This window comes from Adiantum capillus-veneris, chromosome 13 (genome assembly GCF_014529385.1).
Source record: "Adiantum capillus-veneris isolate H3 chromosome 13, ASM1452938v2, whole genome shotgun sequence".
NCBI classification, from domain to species: Eukaryota; Viridiplantae; Streptophyta; class Polypodiopsida; order Polypodiales; family Pteridaceae; genus Adiantum; species Adiantum capillus-veneris.
In genome coordinates, this window is record NC_140943.1 from 126,375,678 (window position 1) to 126,394,825 (window position 19,148).

Sequence of the window (19,148 nt, forward strand, 5' to 3'; positions counted from 1 at the left end):
GGAAGCATAATGCATAAAGAGGTGGAATCCATGCCACCTGCTTAGCATGCCTTGCATGCAAAAACGTAAGCCCTTGGCTACTATAACGGTCTCAAGCGTGAGAACCAAAACCATAAGTGCCTTGCACAGAATAAACTGGTAGGGATTCTGTGAGCTAACATTCCCTATTTTTCCAGTTCCCCAAGCTTGTGTGCCAAAGCCCTTGATTCCAAATCAATGATAGTATCTCGGCAGAAGGGAGAAGCCGTGCTTCATGTAAAATTTCCAAAGCACTTTGCTTTGCACAATGACAGTAATTGCCAAGTAAAGTGTAAACATGGAAAGAAAAAACAAGAAAAACTTAAACTTGGCTAACCTGGTAGTTGTTGTTGCAACCCGTTGTTATGAGATTCCAAAGGGAAAGCTCGCGTAAAGGTGGCTCATAGCCAAATCGGCCCTGCGAGAAAGATTTGTCACATATGGATATACGCCCTCTTGTATCATATACATCCATCGTATACGGAATGAAATAATATGCAAACCGTTTGCCAAAGCCTTCCCAAGTTTGTATGCTCATAGCATATGCAAAACGTGGTGAGTCATTATGCAAGATGCATAAATAGAATCCTTGCTTCACCTAAATTGGGTAGTGCTAATAGCCAACTGATGTGGCTGCAAATAGCATGACAAAAAGAATTGACCTTGTCGAGAAATTTCAAGTGAAATTAACCAGTATTGTGTGACAAGCATCCTATGTTGGCTTGTAGAAACAGTGACAAGGATTCGGCCATGCCGAGCAACTTGCTGCCCTCAACAAATCCAGTAATATGCCATGCCTGTCACCTTGAGATGCTGAAAACCTGGCCCTTGGCCCTTCCTTTGAAGCAAAAAGTAACCTGTGATGAGCGTGCTTCATCAAGGTACTCAGGAGAATCCATGCCAATAAATGCTATTAGCGATCGATGACATAGAAAAAAGAGTTGACCTTGTCAAGCATGCATAAAAAATTGACCGTGCTGAATTATAAACGTAATGGAAAAGCAATAAAACATGTGCAAGTGATGCATCTCGTACCTGCTTGGCATTATGAATGATAGCCGTGATTATTCATTCCATTGCATACGAGAGTTACGAAGCACATGTGCAATAAGTACTCCACTTCATGCTGTCAAGGGCCTTGCCCAATTCGCAACCAATTTGGAATCTTGTGAGCAACTTCAATGCTCCAGTGGTGTTACACAAACCGTGCGTCGGCCCTGCCGAGTTCTGTGCACCTTGAACAAGAGCGTTGCAGTAGAATCATTCAAGCCTTGCTTGATAAATTCTACCTATCTGGAATCATGGCAAAAATCCATGAAGGCATCGTAGCTGTTGAAGGATCCTGATCTTCGTCGGCCAAGCCAAACATTTTGATTGTCGTCCTAAAGCCTTGCTCGCATTGCTTTTGCTTGCAAAGTGGTTCACCGCTTTCCACAAGCATAATCCTTATTTAAGGTGCAATCGTAACTGATTCGGTGATGAAAGATCCCTTGGAAAGCTCGATCCCATGAATAGTCATACCTACATATCCGTGTGCCGACATGGTCGTACCATGTTGGTTCCATCTCTTACTAAACAATCGGTGGTAAATTGAGAATCTTGCTTCAGTGGAAAAAACTCTAGAATTTTTTGTCCCTGCAGAACTATGGCATGGCCTTGGTTGCATGCCAAGCATGCCATGCCCTACGTGCATGCATGGTTGCATGCGTTGACATGCAATCCACAAGAGATGCGGGTCCTTGCCCCTATCAAGAGGGGGTGCCCTAATTTAGGGCACCCACTAAATCCAAACTATGAAGAAAAACTCCATGGCGGCTACGCAGATGACTCTGCAGGAAAAAAAATCCCTTTGCGCTGGCTTGCACGGGCTTTGTTGGGGCTCGCAGCAGGGATGGGATGTGCATAGCATGCCGGGGCGCACCTGATGAGTCCAGTCTTGGAGGGTTTTGAGCAGGTCGACATGCTTCCCTTTATGCATGCTAGCAACCGATCCCGCCAAGCTTCCCGACTTTGATTCTGTAGAACGCCGATTCCTGCGGCCATGGCGGTGTCTAGAACCCCGATCACGAGAGAGAGAAAATACATGCCGCCCTTGCAGCACGAAATCTCACCATGCATCCCTGCAAAAACTCTGCCATGCTCCTTCTTCGCGGAAAGGAGGGCGAGCTTCCATGCACCCCAAAGAGAGAGAGAGAGAGAGAGAGAGAGAGAGAGAGAGAGAGAGAGAGAGAGAGAGAGAGAGAGAGAGATCGAAGATCCATGACCTCCATGCCCCCTTCTTCTTCCTCCCCCTTCTCCCATGAGCTTTGATACCAATGTAAGACCAGCGGGTAGACAGACATGCGAATAACCTCCCAACCATCCTATATATAAGCCCCTGGCCCTCTTCCATATATAGACCCCTTTACTGCATGTGTGTCCGGCACATTTCTCGGGCCGTGCCTGTCTAGTCCTACCCTTGGCATGACAACAAAACCAGTACAAGTGGGAACCGTTGTTGCAGCACCACTCTCAGCCATAGAAGATATGCTCAAAAGGATGAACGACATGATGAACAATATGCAAAAAGCACCTATGAGAGGACCAGGAAAAGGGATACCTCCACAGGGAAAACCAATTAGGCCACAAAAATGGTGTGCAATCGAGGGTAAATGAACCATCCATGAGACCCACGAGTGCTACTTCAGACCAAAGTATGATGTGAATGTTCAGTACGTGTCCATGAGGCCCCAAGGACAACCCATGTACAGATATCAGCCTAACATGGCCCAAGATCAAAGACCACCAATGGGTATGGAAAGACCTCAACCTGTGTTAGGGCAAAAACCTCCGTATCCCGGACATAATGCAGTGCCTGTAAAGTACATGCACGCGGAAGGAGTCATAAATGAACAAGCATTAGTGTTTGTTACACCCAATGTAGAGCCTAGTCCATCTAAAGTAATGGTAGAAGGAGATTGGTATAGTCCACATGGATGAAACCATGACTTATGCTCCACCATACTATCGCACCAATGTATTATGTAGCTAATCAAGGTGTCATACCTCCCATGGGAAGACCCATGATGAAGCCTAGAATAGGAAACTGTCATAACTGTGGTGCCGATGACCATTGGAAGAACGAATGTCCAGAGCCTGACAAAAACCTTAAACCAATTGAAGCCTATTGCATACAATGTTGCAAAAAGGGAGGACTCTTTCCGGAAGATTGTCCTAAGAATCCTTTGAACAAGGGAAAAACTGTCCTAAATGTAGTCAAAGTGATGCCTAGTAGCTCATCAGAAAGTGAACCGATTGTTCCAATCAAGGTAATCCCTAGAGCCCAGGCAAAGAAAAAGAAACACAACTCCACTGATGATTCGGAGAACGTGAAAGTTTCTTCTCAAAGAATCAAAAGGAGAAGAAGCAAAAGATATGAGATGAGAAAACAAAAACAACGGGCTGAAAACAAAGAGAAAGCAAAAATGCTAGCCCAGGACAAATTGAAAGAAACTGGCAGTGAATTCAAGGAAACAACTAAGAAATCTGAAGGATCCATTCTGGTTGATAAAATTTTTGAGCCTATTAATGCTGCCTTGGAAGCCTACCAAGCAGGACTTAAAGCAAGCGAAAACATGGAAAAACTATCCATCTCCAAACAGAATTTTAGTAAGAACCATGCAAGAAATGCTGGATAAACAAAAACCCAAGCTTGAAAGTATTGCAAAACCTGAAGAGCTTGCGGTAGAAGAAACGAAAGTAAGATTTGATATTGTGGCAGAACCCCACCTTGAAACAAACGAACCAGAGCTTAGAGTGTTGGACAGTGAAGATGCTTTAGACATAATTACATTCGTAGAGGAAGACTAGCCAGGACACTTATGGGAAAAGGTGAGAGAGATCAATGATGGGAGCCTAACTTTAAAGTCAGCTCTTATAGAGGAATTCTGGTTGGATAACCTACCATCTAATATGAACATGGATTTACAATCCTTGTATGGGGATTGTGGATCGGAGGCTTCAGGAATATCGAAACCATTGACCTTAAAAACATTACCTTCTTACTTGGGAGATAACAAAGATGAATCATCGTGTGCAAGACCACTCAAGTAAAAAGAGCCAAACAGACCCTAGAAGTAGACAACATTCATTCAATCATGTCTACACCCATCCAATGCACTCTTACTTTGGGAGAACTGTTGAAACTCAGGCCATATTTATGGAATAATTTACAAAAAACCCTAGAGAAGGTGGGGATAACAGGGTTAATCTCTAAGATTTGGGGAAATTGAAAAATAAAATGGAAAACAAAGAGATTCGATCAGTTCCTATGAACAAGGCTGGAGAATGTTATGAAGGGGAAGAAGGAAACACCACCCTCCCAGTGAAATATAATGACATTAAGACCATGGCAATACTAGATAGTGGAGCTGGCATAGCCATAGCCACTAAATAAGTATGGGAATCCTGGGGATAGCCAGCCATTAGACAAACGCAAATGAAATTACAATTGGCTGACGGACACATTGAGAGACCGCTAGGGCTACTTGAAAAAGTGATAGTCAATTCCTGTGGAATTGAATATCAACACATTTTTGCCATAGTAGACTTTGGGAAAAAACTCAACTATGAAATCATATTGGGAAGACCTTTCATGCGACAGGTACAACTTATCTAAGATTTAGGAAACAACTATCTATACTTGAAGCACGTGGGATCTATAAAAAGAGTCAATCTAAAAGATCACACTTATAGAGATGTCTTGAAAACACCCATCCAAGAGTTTAATTCAGTTTCTTCGGCTGAAACTAATCTCCCATCCTGGTTAAATAAAGATACTCCTATTTGGATGTGCAGAGCTTCAGAAAATGGAATCTTAAGACGAGAGGAATGTATCCTAGAAAGGGATTGTACAAACAAGGCCTACATACCTAAACCCTTTCCAGAGCATTTATTTGAACCATACGAATGGACTCAAATTTTAGCAACAATGGATGTATGTGTTAATATGTCTATGCCTACTCAATTTTGCAATGAGGATGGCTACGAAATAATTCCCATCCAAATGATGTCATTCCTCAACATTGAAAACAAAGATGAGGAGCCCAAGGACTTGATGAAATCTCAACAAGTATTTTTTGACCTCTATTATGATGTAAGTGATGAGTTAGATGAACACTCAGCTACCTCAAAAGATTCCGGGTCAGAAAAAGAGCATACGAGAGCTTAGTTACTCTTAAGGGGAGGGGAGGAAAAGTTTTTTGACTTTCCAAACCGAAATCAAGAAGACAAAAATGGTATAGAAGAAAGAGAGACACCAATATTGTGAAAACACGACCTATGCCATTAGTCTCCAGTAAAACACAATTCCTGATGCAGATAGATGCTAATGATTGTGTCAAGGACAAAATAGCTGGCAGATATCCTTCAAACAAAAATTCAAAAATGTCTCGGACATCGAGAAAAACAAGGAAGGGTACTCAAGAAAAATCACAGAATAAAAAACCACTCATGACCAGAGTCGAGCGGAAAAAGAAATATCAAGAGTTGAAAAAAGCTCTAAGGGAGATATACACAACCGAAATGGAAACCATGGAAGACGATGGCAAGGATGTAATGCATGTTCCATCCCATTACAAAAAGTATATTCTCCAAGATCGGAAAATCATAATTGAACAACCTGTTAGGGAACTATGGAAACAAGGCGAATCTTACGAAGGGCCTGAAAATGCTAAAAGGGTAGACTTGGCTGAACCAGGAGAAGAGCCTAGACATTCTTACATTGTGAATGACCTAACAGAAGAAGAAGAAAAGCTTTTGCTGAGCTTGTTAAAGAAATACCGCAATATCTTCCCTTGGTCTTACAAGGATCTCAATGGTGTTGATCCAGAAATCTATCAACATACTATACCCATGAGAGATGATGCGAAAGCAAGTAGATAGAGACCATACACTTATAACAAAACACTTGCCAGGAAGATCAAATAAGAGGTTAAAAAACTAAAGAAAGCCGAATTCATTTACAAAATTGAACACACAGATTGGATGTCTCCAATTTTGGTAGTGCCTAAGAAGAATGGGAAATTATGAGTGTGTGTTAATCTCAAAAAGGTGAATGTAGATACCATTAGAGACAACTTTCATCTTTCGATAACTGAGCATGTTTTAGAATGAGTGGCAGGAAAAGAATCTTACAGTTTCTTAGACGGATTTTTGAGATATAATCAACTTTTGGTTGACCCAAAAGATCAGCATAAAACTGCTTTTACAACAGAATGGGGTATATTTGCATATCAGGTTATGCCGTTTGGGTTAACTAATGCTCCAGCCACATTTCAGAGATTGATGAGCCATACTTTCAAAGAGTATCTTCAGAAATTCTTAGAAGTATACATGGATGATCTATGCGTACATTCGTCAATCTGGGCTGATCATTTTGAACACCTCAAAAAGGTATTTTAGAAATGTAGACTTTATAGGATTTGCTTAAATCCTGAAAAGTGCATATTCATGGGAAGACAAGGGAAAGTTCTTGGAAATATAGTGGCTAAAAATGGCATAGCTACTGATATTGAAAAGATTCATGTCATTACTGATTTGCCTAGACCGACAACAGTCAAGGGGGTACAAGCCATCATGGGATATTGTGGATATTACCGACGGTTCATCTACATGTATGCTATAACTGCAAAACCCATGTATAGCTTCATTACGCACTTTGAATGGACCGAGGCATGTGAAGAATCGTTCATGAAGCTTAAGAAATCTCTCACCTCAGCTCCAATATTGAAAGCACCAGATTGGGATAAGGTATTCCACATACATGTAGATGCTTTAAACTTTGCTATTGGTTGTATACTAGCCTAACCAGGAGATGGGAAAATTGACTTTCCTATTTCTTATGCTAGTCGACAATTGAACATGTCAGAAAAGAATTACACCACCATCGAAAGAGAAGGACTAGGAATGATCTATGCCGTTAAAAAGTATAGACATTACTTATTATCCAACAAGTTTGTGTTCTTTGTGGACCACCAAGCCTTGTTATATTTGGTAAACAAGCCATGCAGCACAGGGAGAATAGTGAGATGGTTCATCATTCTTCTCGAATTTGATTTCAGTGTGGTTGTAAAAAAAGGCACTATACATCAATGAGCAGATCATTTGTCAAGGATTATTTCAGGAGAATCACTCAAAGGGGTAGACGATGATCTACCAGATGCCTATTTGTTCTCTGTGGAAATGATACCTAGATAGTCGAAAAACATTGTGTCATTGATGACGGTAGCTCAAGTGGATTCACAAATACCACTTCCTATCACAATTGCTTTAATCGAGCAATCGGCTATGTATCAATTACTAGCTGGAAGGCTATATAAAATAAATCGGGACGGGATATTACTTTTATGCATTAACCCTGAAGAAAAGGAACAATACCTAAGTCAAGCACATGTTACCATAATAGGACTTCACTTTGTGGAAGACCAAACTATGCAAAAAATCTTGAGACTTGGAGTATTCTGGCCGACTATGAGGAGAGATGTTAGATCTTTTGTAAAAGATTGCCCTCAATGTCAAAAACAACCACCCATTCCTCATGTAACATTGTTTCAAATGTCACCTGTTCCTAAGTGCAGTAATTATCTGGCTACTTACTTATCGAGCCGAACATTTCCTAAGGATATGAGTAAACGCCGTCAAAGAGCAATTGAAACTGAAGCAAGAGACTATGCTCTTATTGGGAACCAATTGTATCGGAGAGGTAAAGATCAACATTTCTGTCTTTGTGCAAATGAAAACGAGTACATTTTGATTATAGAACAAGCACATGCTGGATTAGTTGGAGGTCACTTTTCTAGTGAGACCACCACAATAGAAATTTTGATGGCAGGCATATGGTGGCCAACACTTTTTGTAGATGCCAAAGAATACGTTCAAAGGTGTGATGCTTGTCAACGAGCAAAAATGCCAACACAAGTAGACAGCATGCCCTTAATACCAATGATGGGGGCTAGAGACTTTGCAAAATGGGGTATAGATTTTGTTGGACCAATAAAACCACCTACTTATAGAACCCAAGCTCAATATATCATTGTAGCTACATACTATTTGATCAAGTGGGCCGAGGCTAAAGAGACTCAAAAGAATGATGCAAGAATCACTGTTGCATTCTTATATGAGTATGTATTCACGAGATATGGACTGCCAATAGAGATTGTGAGTGATCGGGGAACTCATTTCCTCAATGAGGTAATAGAGTATTTGCTTAATGAGTTTATGGTCATCCATAACAAATCAGCTCCCTATCACCCACAAGCAAACGGACAAGCAGATCATACAAATAAAATTATTAGCTCGGTACTCACCAAAGTGGTTAGTTCAGGAAGGACATGCTGGGAAATGAATCTCCATGCTGCTCTATGGGCTTATCGAGTTTCATTCAAAATAGCTCTAAATGCTACACCCTTTAACCTTGTTTATGGTATTGATGCCATACTACCAATAGAATTTCTATTGCCGATATTAAGGGTAGCACAAAATCTTTAGTGGACTAGACATGAATTGTCAGAAAAACTTGAAAATTTGGAAAAGCTAGACGAGAAAACTGCAGTAGCTCATATCTATGCACAAAAGTGGAAACAAAAACAGTTTTTTGATTCCCACTTAATCACAAAAAAATTCAAGAAAGGGGACTTAGTTCTAGTCTATTCCCTTAAGCAACACATTCCAAGTTTAAGAAAAAGGGAAACGGACTATTTATCATTGAAGATGTATCTCCAAGTGGAGATGTAAAATTGTCCACCCTAGATGGTGAACCAATGGCTAGTTGGATTAGTGGATGTCGTTTAAAGAAATGCAATTTGCCACTAACCAATGAATTTCTAGAGAGAATACATACAGCCAAACAAAGGAAGATCAAGAGACAATAGGTTATTGATGAAGCCCAAGAGGAAGCTAGACTTCGGGTACTCAAACATAAAGCTGCTCTCAAGAATCAACAGAAACCGATTCCCATCAACACTTTGAAAATATATGATCGACAATGGGAATTACCTAAAGATGCAGTTTCAACAGATGACGACTAGTTAGATGGAATGGATCTACGCATCAAAGTACAACTCAACAAGCATATCACCAATGCTTTGGTAGACACATGAGCTAGAGTGAATGCAGTCAGTTATTCCACATACAGGAAGGCAAAAAGTCAAGCATTGACAGCAGGAATAGCGACAATCAAAGGATGCAACAAGAATCCAACTCCAACATTGGGAGTAGTCAACTTGAACGTGGTAGTACATGGATGTTCATGTCCGCATCAGTTTGTATGCTTGCCAGATGAATAGATGAATGAGACGATGATTCTTGGAATTCCCTGGATGCGTATATACAAAGCAGTACTAGATTGGGATACGAATCAACTAAAGCTATCACCTAAAGGTGGGAAAATCATTGTTCCAATTGCACCAAGCAAGGAGGAATGGAAAAGAAGTAATCAACAGACCAATCCGCGAAGTCAATCTTCTTCATCCCCTCGACAATCAAATGCTACATGTAGCATGTAAGGAGTCAGGAAGATTTGGATACCAAAAGCACAGCTTAAGGATAAATCAATTCACATCTCGGTGCCTAAAACTTCACCGAAGAAACAAAAGAAGGTTCCATGGACTTGAACACAGAATGAAGTATCTCCGAGCAAGGAACCTAACATGAAAAGGGTTTGGAAGAAAAAGGATCACTTGTCTTCTCCACAAACCATGAAACATATCAAGCAGTGGCGAGTTAGTCTTAACAGACTCCACCACACCATGCAACACCAAGACAACCGAATTACAAATGGAGAGAAAAAGTTGGACAACAGTCTAAAGTGCTACCAACAGCTCAAGCAATCAGTGTGCTAAAACAACTTGATGGTACAATCAAACAGAGAGTACAAAAGCTATAAGATTTGCTCTTTGAAAGACATCAGCAGCAAACCTCGACATCGGAAACCCTTGAGTTAATTACTCAAGACCCAGCTCTTGCACAGTATATTGATTTAAATTGCATCGATCTTCATATCATGGTAGAGCCAATCACCACTATGCATAGACACAATTGTTCAACCCATGCACGCGGAGGACGCCATCTAGCAGGGGTGGAAGGACACTAAGTACTAAGTAATTAAGGGAAATGTTTGAAGAGGGAGGAAAAAGTTCCATGTTAACGTGTGATTTTTGCAAAATTACCTAATAATGCCCTTATAATTCATCATCAAGGGAAAATTCACTGATAATATCTTCCCGATGAGTGAAATAGTGCATATACTATCAAAAAATCAATAAAAATAGTTCTTGTTTGGGTATTTTTCATCATTTTTGTCGATAAGGAGGCTTAAAAATGGAGAAATCCGACAAAAAACAATAAAGCTATGTCAAGGGACGACACAGGCGAGGAGGGGGGGAATGTTAGCAGCAAGCTAACGCGGACACCAGTTTTTGGAGTTCTCCTTGTAAAACAATTATTATTTTGATAAATTGGGAATATTGTAACTCTTATTTTCTTAGTAAACTTTGTTATTAATGAGCCGGGGCTACAAGCTTCCAGATTGTATCATCTAGTTTTGGTAGAACTCCAGATTATTAGTTTTGACCACCCAAAAACCTTGGCTAAGGTATAAAAGCCAAGTTTTGTAAGTTTTTGGATAAGAAATACACAGCGTGATCTAATGGCGCTCACTTCTCTCCTTCTCGTGCTTCCTACTCCCTCTTCGGTTGTCAAATTGCGAATGCATTTGTATTGTAACCGCAGGTAAGAGCTCTACGCATTGATGTAAGGCATTCACAATATTTCGTAGCTTTTGGCGTCGCCGACCCGCAGCCTAATTTCATCATAACTAGGAATTTACACTTTTTTAACAAAGTCTAAGCATAGGTGGGGTATTGGGGCATCATTGCTAAGCATTTAGATGCATTCTGGGTCGAAAACGACTAGGTCAAAAATCTACTGCTGTTTATAATCGCGATTTTGGAACTTGACCTAAAGTGGGGTTTGAAGCCATAGGCATGCACTGTGCTTAGGTCTTATAAACTTGTCCTAGAAGTTTCATTATGTTTGTATTTCATTTGATGCTGTAACAGATGTGATTTGCTTGTCGATGAGCGATTGGCTGTTGGTGATTTCAGTCACTTGAGTGTAGCTTGAGTTAGATGCGAGTTGTTAGTTGTTTTCTAAGAGATTGACAATCTGTTGTAGCCTCTATGCACTAGTCGAGTCAGCTTCGTTCCATGGTTTGACAAATTAATTGTGGTTCTCGGTAATACTGCAATAAGATAGGATGGTGAGGTTAGATATGTGTCCCACATTTGGCGCCGTTGCCGCGGATCGATAACCTAAGCTAGTGAGTTTAGGATGTGTAGAATAGAGTAATTTCACTACTAATTTTGTTGGTTTTTTAGTGTGTGTAACTCATTTTTTGGTTTGATTTAATGATGTTGTGCAAAAAAATGATGCTAATGTTGAGTTATGAATGCCCCAAACCCCCAATTTCACTAATTTCATGCAACCCCTTACTAATTCACTTCTTTCCATGCTAATTTTACTAATTTTATGCTAATTTCCACTAATTTTGACTAACCTTGCTAACCTAACCACTAACATTTGAAGTGTAAAGTATGTGAAATCCCCTTTCAAGAGGAGGAATCATCACTCGAATCAAGTTAATTGTGCTAATTTATGCGTAATTTGATGATTTGAGTGTGTGATGTTTTGATCTACAAATGGTCAATTTTGGAGCCGATTTGATGGTGCACACACTTGTGTGTGCAATGATGCGACTTTGTGTGGAGCAAAGGAATAGCTTGGAGTGTAATTACGATGTTATGTCAATTTTTGATTGATCAATGTGATTCCATTTGCTAATTATTTTCTAAAATGAGGTGTGTAACACAAATTGACCTACACTTTGCACCTAGTTTGATACACTTTAAATAAAATTGATAGTCAAATTGTGACTAATGAACTTTGTGTGCCAAAATAATGCTTAATATTCTCATGAAGAATTCATGTGTGTGCATAAAAATCATTGTGTGTGCACACACCAAAGAGGGAAAAAACTGTCAAAAATTTCAAGTGTGTGTGCACCTAATTTTTAGTGTGTGCATGCATATAAAGTGATGTAATTGATGATACATGAGTATGCAATCATGTAAATGATGATTGTGAGGCTAATTCAAACATTGGATAAGCCTAATTGCCAGAAAAATGGGCAAAAATTGAGTGTGTGTGCCCATCCATGACCACTTGATTTTCAGTGATTGATGGTCAATTGGGACACCTAAATGGTTTTTGATTATGAAATTTGCATGAAAAGTGTGTGAAATCATTAGGTGTAAGCCTAAATTCATAGCCAATTGAGAAAAATTCGATCTATTGTGCTTAATTTTTGAGTGTGTGCATTGCTTGATTGGGTCGACATAGTGTTAATTTTTTAGAAATTAAGCATGCATGCATTCATTTATGCTTGATTGAGTTTGCAATTTGTGCATTCCAATGTGGAATTGATGTATTTTTTTCATAAAATTTTGGCCTAAATTTGGGTGTGTGTGCCTACTCAATGGCATGTGCAATCCGGTGCTTGAATGAATAATTGGTATTTTTTTACCAATTATGATGATTAATTTGGCCTAAAAGATTTGTGTGTATTTGATTGATTGATTTTAGATGATTCAATTGACGCAATTGAAAATGATTTATCTACATTTCCATCGTGATGCGAATGCCAATCCGATTGGATATGGCAAACAATTTCATTACATATTGCATTTGCAATTGCAAAATAATCACGTGTGTGTAGCCATAAAAACCAAAAATGACAAATCCGATAGGGTTTAGATGATTAGGGCTTTGAAATATGAGCAACTTATGTTGCAATGATTGAGAATCGGATAAGATTGGCCAAGGGTTCAATCACCCCATAGATGTGTATGTATTAATCAATTAATGGGTTTGATAACAACTTTAGTGCATGAAAACTTACAAATTCAAAGGGGTATGTTTTGATAATCTCCAATTGGAATAAAAAAGAATGGAAAATGGATCAGTAAGGTGTACCAATTAATGGTAACTTTTGAAAGTTTCATCAAATTTCAATTGAGTAAGGTAAAAGAAATTGTGCACAGATTTTGGACATTTTTTGTGTGCATGATCGACTAGCACAAGGAAATCTTCATATGGCTCAATCAAGACCTAAAAGATAGTGGATTCATCATTCATAAGGAAATGATTTCAACATGGATTTGCATGATTAATTCAACTAATAATGATGCATGTTGAGTTTGTAAGTCATGTGCATTATGTTCCCTTTTCTCACTTGTCGGCGGCCACAACAATTTCGACTCCTTTGCAAATTCTTGTAAGAATGTCCGAGTTCATGCATGCGAAACCCGCCCATAAGATAACTTTTTTTTTTTTAAAAAAAGGGGTATTTTCTTTGTGCCGAATGATGGTGAATCTCTCTCTCTCTCTCTCTCTCTCTCTCTCTCTCTCTCTCTCTCTCTCTCTCTCTCTCTCTCTCTCTCTCTCTCTCTCTCTCTCTCTCTCTCGGATCTTGGCTCGCTGTCCTCTTGCCAAAACACACACACACTCTTTTTCAAAGGGGGAAAATTGGCCCACTTGCAACTTCTTTTTGGCTCCTTCCACTCAACAGTCACCTACTTGATTGGCGCTGCAATGACTCAAGTCTCACACACAATCACGAGTTGGGTGCAGTACCCTCCGAATTTCGAAAGGCATTGCTAACTGCAGCCAATGACATTGGATTTCATGGCGCACTGCATGGCGACCCCACTTGCCTGGTTATTCTGCAACCTTGACTATTCCCAACTGCAGGTTGCACGATTCTCGATCTAGTTCAAGGGCTCAGACCCCACACACCCACACTCGGTGCGGGATCGAACCCCACACACACTCACAATACTCAGACTGTGGCCATGACCAATTGCAAAACATTTTATGTGGCTTTGTGCGCGCTTGAACCCCACACACACTCACACACCTGCTGACCTAGAGTGGCGACCCCACCTGCTTTGGCTCATTGCCTGCAAACACAGACACACGGACGGAGCCGCAGCTCCCACTGAGTCCGCTTCCTCCCTCGTTGACGCCTAGCTGATGACGTCGATTTGTCTGTAGAGGCGGTCGCCAGAAGGAAAAAATGAAGAAAATAAAAAATAACAAATAAAAACCACCTCAGCAATGGACTCTTGTCAAGAGGGGGTTCTCACTCCTCTCTTTCTTAAGCCCCTAGAAACCCCTTGTTGATCACAACAAGAGTCGAGAAGTCATCCCCCAAAAATTTAAAGCTGTGATTAATCAAAGAAAATAGCATTTTGCTTTGTGAAAATGGTTTCAAGAGTGCTAATTTTCTTTTTGTCATTTGACGACTAAAATAACATGTCTTGAACAACTTGATGCTTATACAATGATTAAATTTTTGGAACGGGGAATAATAATGGGGGTCGAAAAGACCATAAAAAAAATGCAAGTGGTATGGAGGTTGATTAACTTTTGACCCTTTATATGGAGCGAAACCTTGAGGATTTTTTTGTCATGCTGATCTGATTATGGATGCCAGATTGGACGCATGAGAGAACGAGTGATCAACCACGTATGCATCCATGAATTTTTTTTGCTTTTATGTTTTGTATGGAAAACTTGCTATGTAAGAGCAAGTAGGCAGACATCGAGTGTATGCTATGGTTGTGTGAGCATTTCTATGCATAAACAAAATTTCATTACACCATTTTTGCCTTATGCATTGGTTTCGTGCCATCTCAATTGGAAGCTTGGTTGCAAAAAGGGATTTTTTTGGTGATATACATGCAGGCACAAGAGTCGCATTGATTTATGATTTGTGCTTGCTTGGTCGGACATTAGGAAAAGTTTGGACTCAAAAATGGGCCTTGTAAGAATTGTTGATGTGGCATGGCTTTCAGAAAGTGGGGATCGGTAAATTTTTTTGCAAATAAGATCCAAACTTGTCAGAGGTTGGATATTTAGAATCTACTCTTCAAATGCTATCTATTGATATATAGCATGCATGTATCGGACAATGCCTTCATGTAGATCTAGAAAAAGGTGATTTTAGATTACCGTAACGGTAACAAAACCTGGCTGATTGAAAAAAAATGGCATAACTTTCATAGAAGTCATCCAAACTTTTCAGACCTTGGCTCTTTAGAATCCATTTTTCAAGAACTTTCCAATGATAGGTCATATCATGGGGTTCTAAGCAATATTTAGAGGGGTCTACCGGGTTGCTTTCTTTTGTACAACTTTGATGATGTGGCACTCTTAAAAGGCCCAAAAATGGCTTCAAAATTTTCCTAATGCTTTGTGCTTAAACTTGCTTGTGCATTTTTAATGCTTTAAATAAAGGAGAAATCATTGGAAAGCATTAAAATTGAGCTTGTTTTGATGAACGAGAGCGTGAGTAAAAAAATGAACTTGTCTTCCTACATTTTTAGTGCTTTATTTGAATGCAAAAATCATTGCAAAGCACTACCGTTGATCTTGTTTGATAGCCATAAGATAGCATTACAATTTCGGGTTTGTGATTGAGTATGCTTTTAATGCTTGTATTGGATGATCAAAAGCTAAAGAGCAGTAATGCTTTGAGTCTTTTTTGAAGGATTACAAGCGTTTGAGCCTATATTGGTCAAGATCATGAAATTTGTCTATTAAAGGTCGACATTTCACTAAATGATAAATTCTTCTTAATTGCATGGTACGTTTATTGTATGCATATCAATTGTGACGGTTTCTATGCACAAATGACTAACTTGCACTAAAGATCTAACTTGTGCTAATTTCATGTAGCAATTGCATTTCGCTGAACAAAACATTCTTTTTGACATGCATTCAAGCATCAATTGAAGAGATACATTGATGATGCATGGATGATTGGTGAAAAGTCTACATCAAAACTTGAGCCTTATTGCATCTTGGTGCTTGATTTGCATGAAAAATCCTTGCATAGCATAATCCATTGAGCTTGTTCAAAGGGCCATAAGATACCATTTTGAATTGATGATTGAATCAAATATTTTTTGGTGCTTGATGTGCATGTACAAATGCTTTGGCACTAACAATTGAGATTCTTTGTGAAGAATGATTGGCAAAGAGGGATTCCATTGCAGATACGGGATATCGGCATTGCAAAATATTGCAAAATGTGGCTATTTAGAGCCATTCCAAATTCCTTGAATTAAAAAGTTGTATATATGGTAGCTCATAGCTCGGTCAAAAGTCAATTTTTTTTCATTTTGAGCTAGTATTTAACCATCTTTTTGAGCTTTCAAGTACAAAATTTGGCTATTGAGAGCCACTCACTTTCATTTCATCAAGTTGCAATCATCTCTAGCCATAGATTACTTTAGAAATGAAAATTTTATATGAGCTAGTGTTTAGCCAACTTGTTTGGAGCTTTTAATTGTAAAATTTGGCTATCGAGAGCCACTTCATTTCATTCAAAAGTTACATTATTTTCAGCTCTTGGCTTCTTTTTAAACTCCATATTTCATAGAGCTAGAAATTAATTGGCTTTTGAATCATGCATGAGAGTTGGTAAAAAATGTTAAATGTTAAATGTAGAAGCATTTTATCTCTCTCATGGTTGTTATGTATGCATAAATTTACTACTTTAGAGCATCATGTGCATAACCAAAGGCACTTTTTTCCCTTGGGTTTTTTCCCTTTGGCAAATTCGTGTATGCAAGATCCTAACTTTAGGTTTTTCAATAATGTTTTTGTATGCTTTTGTGCTCAATAAAAGGCCTTGGAGCTTGTGTTTTCACTTAGCTTCAAATCAGCTTGGATTGTAATAAATGATCAAGAGACTGCTCTACACGAAGGGGATGCTTGCTCAAGGCTGTTCAAAAGAGCATGAATAGGTGTAATCCTTCCATGATTTTGCTCTTTTGTTCATCTCTTCATTCTCTTGCTTGGCTTAAGTGAAATCTTGCTTCTAAGCTATGGTTTTGTCATGTTCGAAAGCTAGGCATACTAAAGTTTCAACAATTAGTTTTGTGAAAATTAGCTCATCAAAAAATTAAGTTTTATGTGTGTTAATCATAGGTAATTGGCCTTGACCTTAGGTTAATGTATATAATTTCTTGCTAGTCCTAAACTCTTAGTGATAGTATTAATACTCCATTCTTTTTTAACATGACTCAAGGCTATGATTAGGCTTTAGTCCTTTAGTTCAATTGCCATAAGAAACTCATAAAGGAAGCAATAAAAAGAGCTAAAAAATGAATCAATGAAGCAAAAAAGTGTCAAGAAAAAGCAGCAAAAATGCTACTAGGCACATGAAACTCAAATCTATATATTATGTTGTGTCTATGTGAGGGCTAGCGCCTTATTGGCACTTGGCAGGCGAGGGGAATTACCTTGGCTTGCTTGGTCAAGGCCCTAAACCAATGCCCTGGGCTGATAGGGGTTAGCAGTGGCCGTGGTAGGCTAGTAGGCTTTTGGAACACCTTCTTGAGGGTCCAAGGATCCAAGAGTCGTACCTAGACTTGCCTTGGTGTCGTAGCCTTGTATTGTTCTTTACTTTTTTCAATGAATGACAAAATCAAAACTTCCATGAGCTTCAAAAAGCTTTGACAATGTACTAATAGATAGGAGCTTTTTTATAGCCCGTAGATATGATAGACTTGAATGATTTATTAATATTGATCACATAGCTTTTTAGGCTAGTAGGTTTATGAACTTGCATTAGCCTAGGGTCATAATTGATTGCTTTTCTTTCATGCATAAAACTGAAATTTCAAAGTGGTTTCATCTTCACAATAGTATAGGTGTCTTTTTTGCTTTATGTTGTGTAGTTTTTGACCATGATTCACCCATCTTCTGGAAGTAAAAAAATTACTTTGCATGATTGTTCATTGTACTTCATGTTTGCATCCTTGTTGGCCTTCGATGCTCATTACTTGTTCTTATGTTTTACAGCTCAACCCTTGGATTTCACTCTTTGTCCTAGCCTTGAGCTTAATGTCTATGTTCTTATGTTCTTATGTTTCACTCTTTGGCCTAGCCTTGAGCTTAATGTCTATGCTTGAGAGGCTAGTGCTAACCATTGTAATTAGGGTAAGCTCTTCTTGATTAATCTAATTCTTATTTTCTCATTAGTCTCTTCTTCTCCACATTTCATCTTGTCATGAAGTGGTATTACACTTTCATTATTCTAGGTTTGAGAGATGTATGTACTTCTTGTTAGTAACCACTCCTATCTCTCTACGAGCAATTGATTTGCGATATTTAGCAACACAAATTAGGTTGATTAAGTTACGTCTTAATCTTGTATTTTGTGTGTGTGCCCTATTCTTTTCTTGTGTGTGTAGATAGGTTTTATGAAGCTCTAGCACCATTCACCTCGTGTGTGGAAGCTATTGATGAAGTGTCTTAACACTAGGTTGGTAACCTAACAGGACATAAAAGTGTCCTTTCAGGGTTTTGAAAAAAACCTCCAAAACCATAGTAGATCCACTCATTTTGTAAAATCCTTTCATGAGGTTATAGTTCAAGTCCTACTACACATGGAAAAAATAAGAAACTTGTAAAATTTCTCATCTTTTGGTCACACCAAGCCTCCAAAGTTGATGGACCAGTACATTTTCATCAAAACAGTCATTTCTTATGTTTTGTTGCATAAAAATAAGATTAGGGATTTTTGTAGAACTTTAGATAAATTCCCTAGTTAACTTCAATGGGTTGGTGATCAGAACATATGATTGCTTCTCACTCACTATTTTTTGTTTTGCCAAAAGAAATAGGTACAAAAAAGTTGAATTTTTAATATTCTGCAAACCTATCATCAAAGTTTCTATAGCCCCACTCAATACAAATAATATATGCATGTTTTCTTAGTTCCCTATTGTCCTTTAGGTTCATAAGGAACCATGGAGCATGTCAAAAGAATAATACATCTCTTACCAAGGGGAATCTTGGGGACGAAGGTGAAGTGCTAAATACAACAAACATGAAAAAACTGGGTTCAATATTATGAGTTGTAGAATCCCATAGAAACTATTCAATATCTAGCCAAATTTGATCCTTATGACTGGATGTGGTTACTACCTACAAAATGCATGTAGTTGTCACAAGAAACTAAC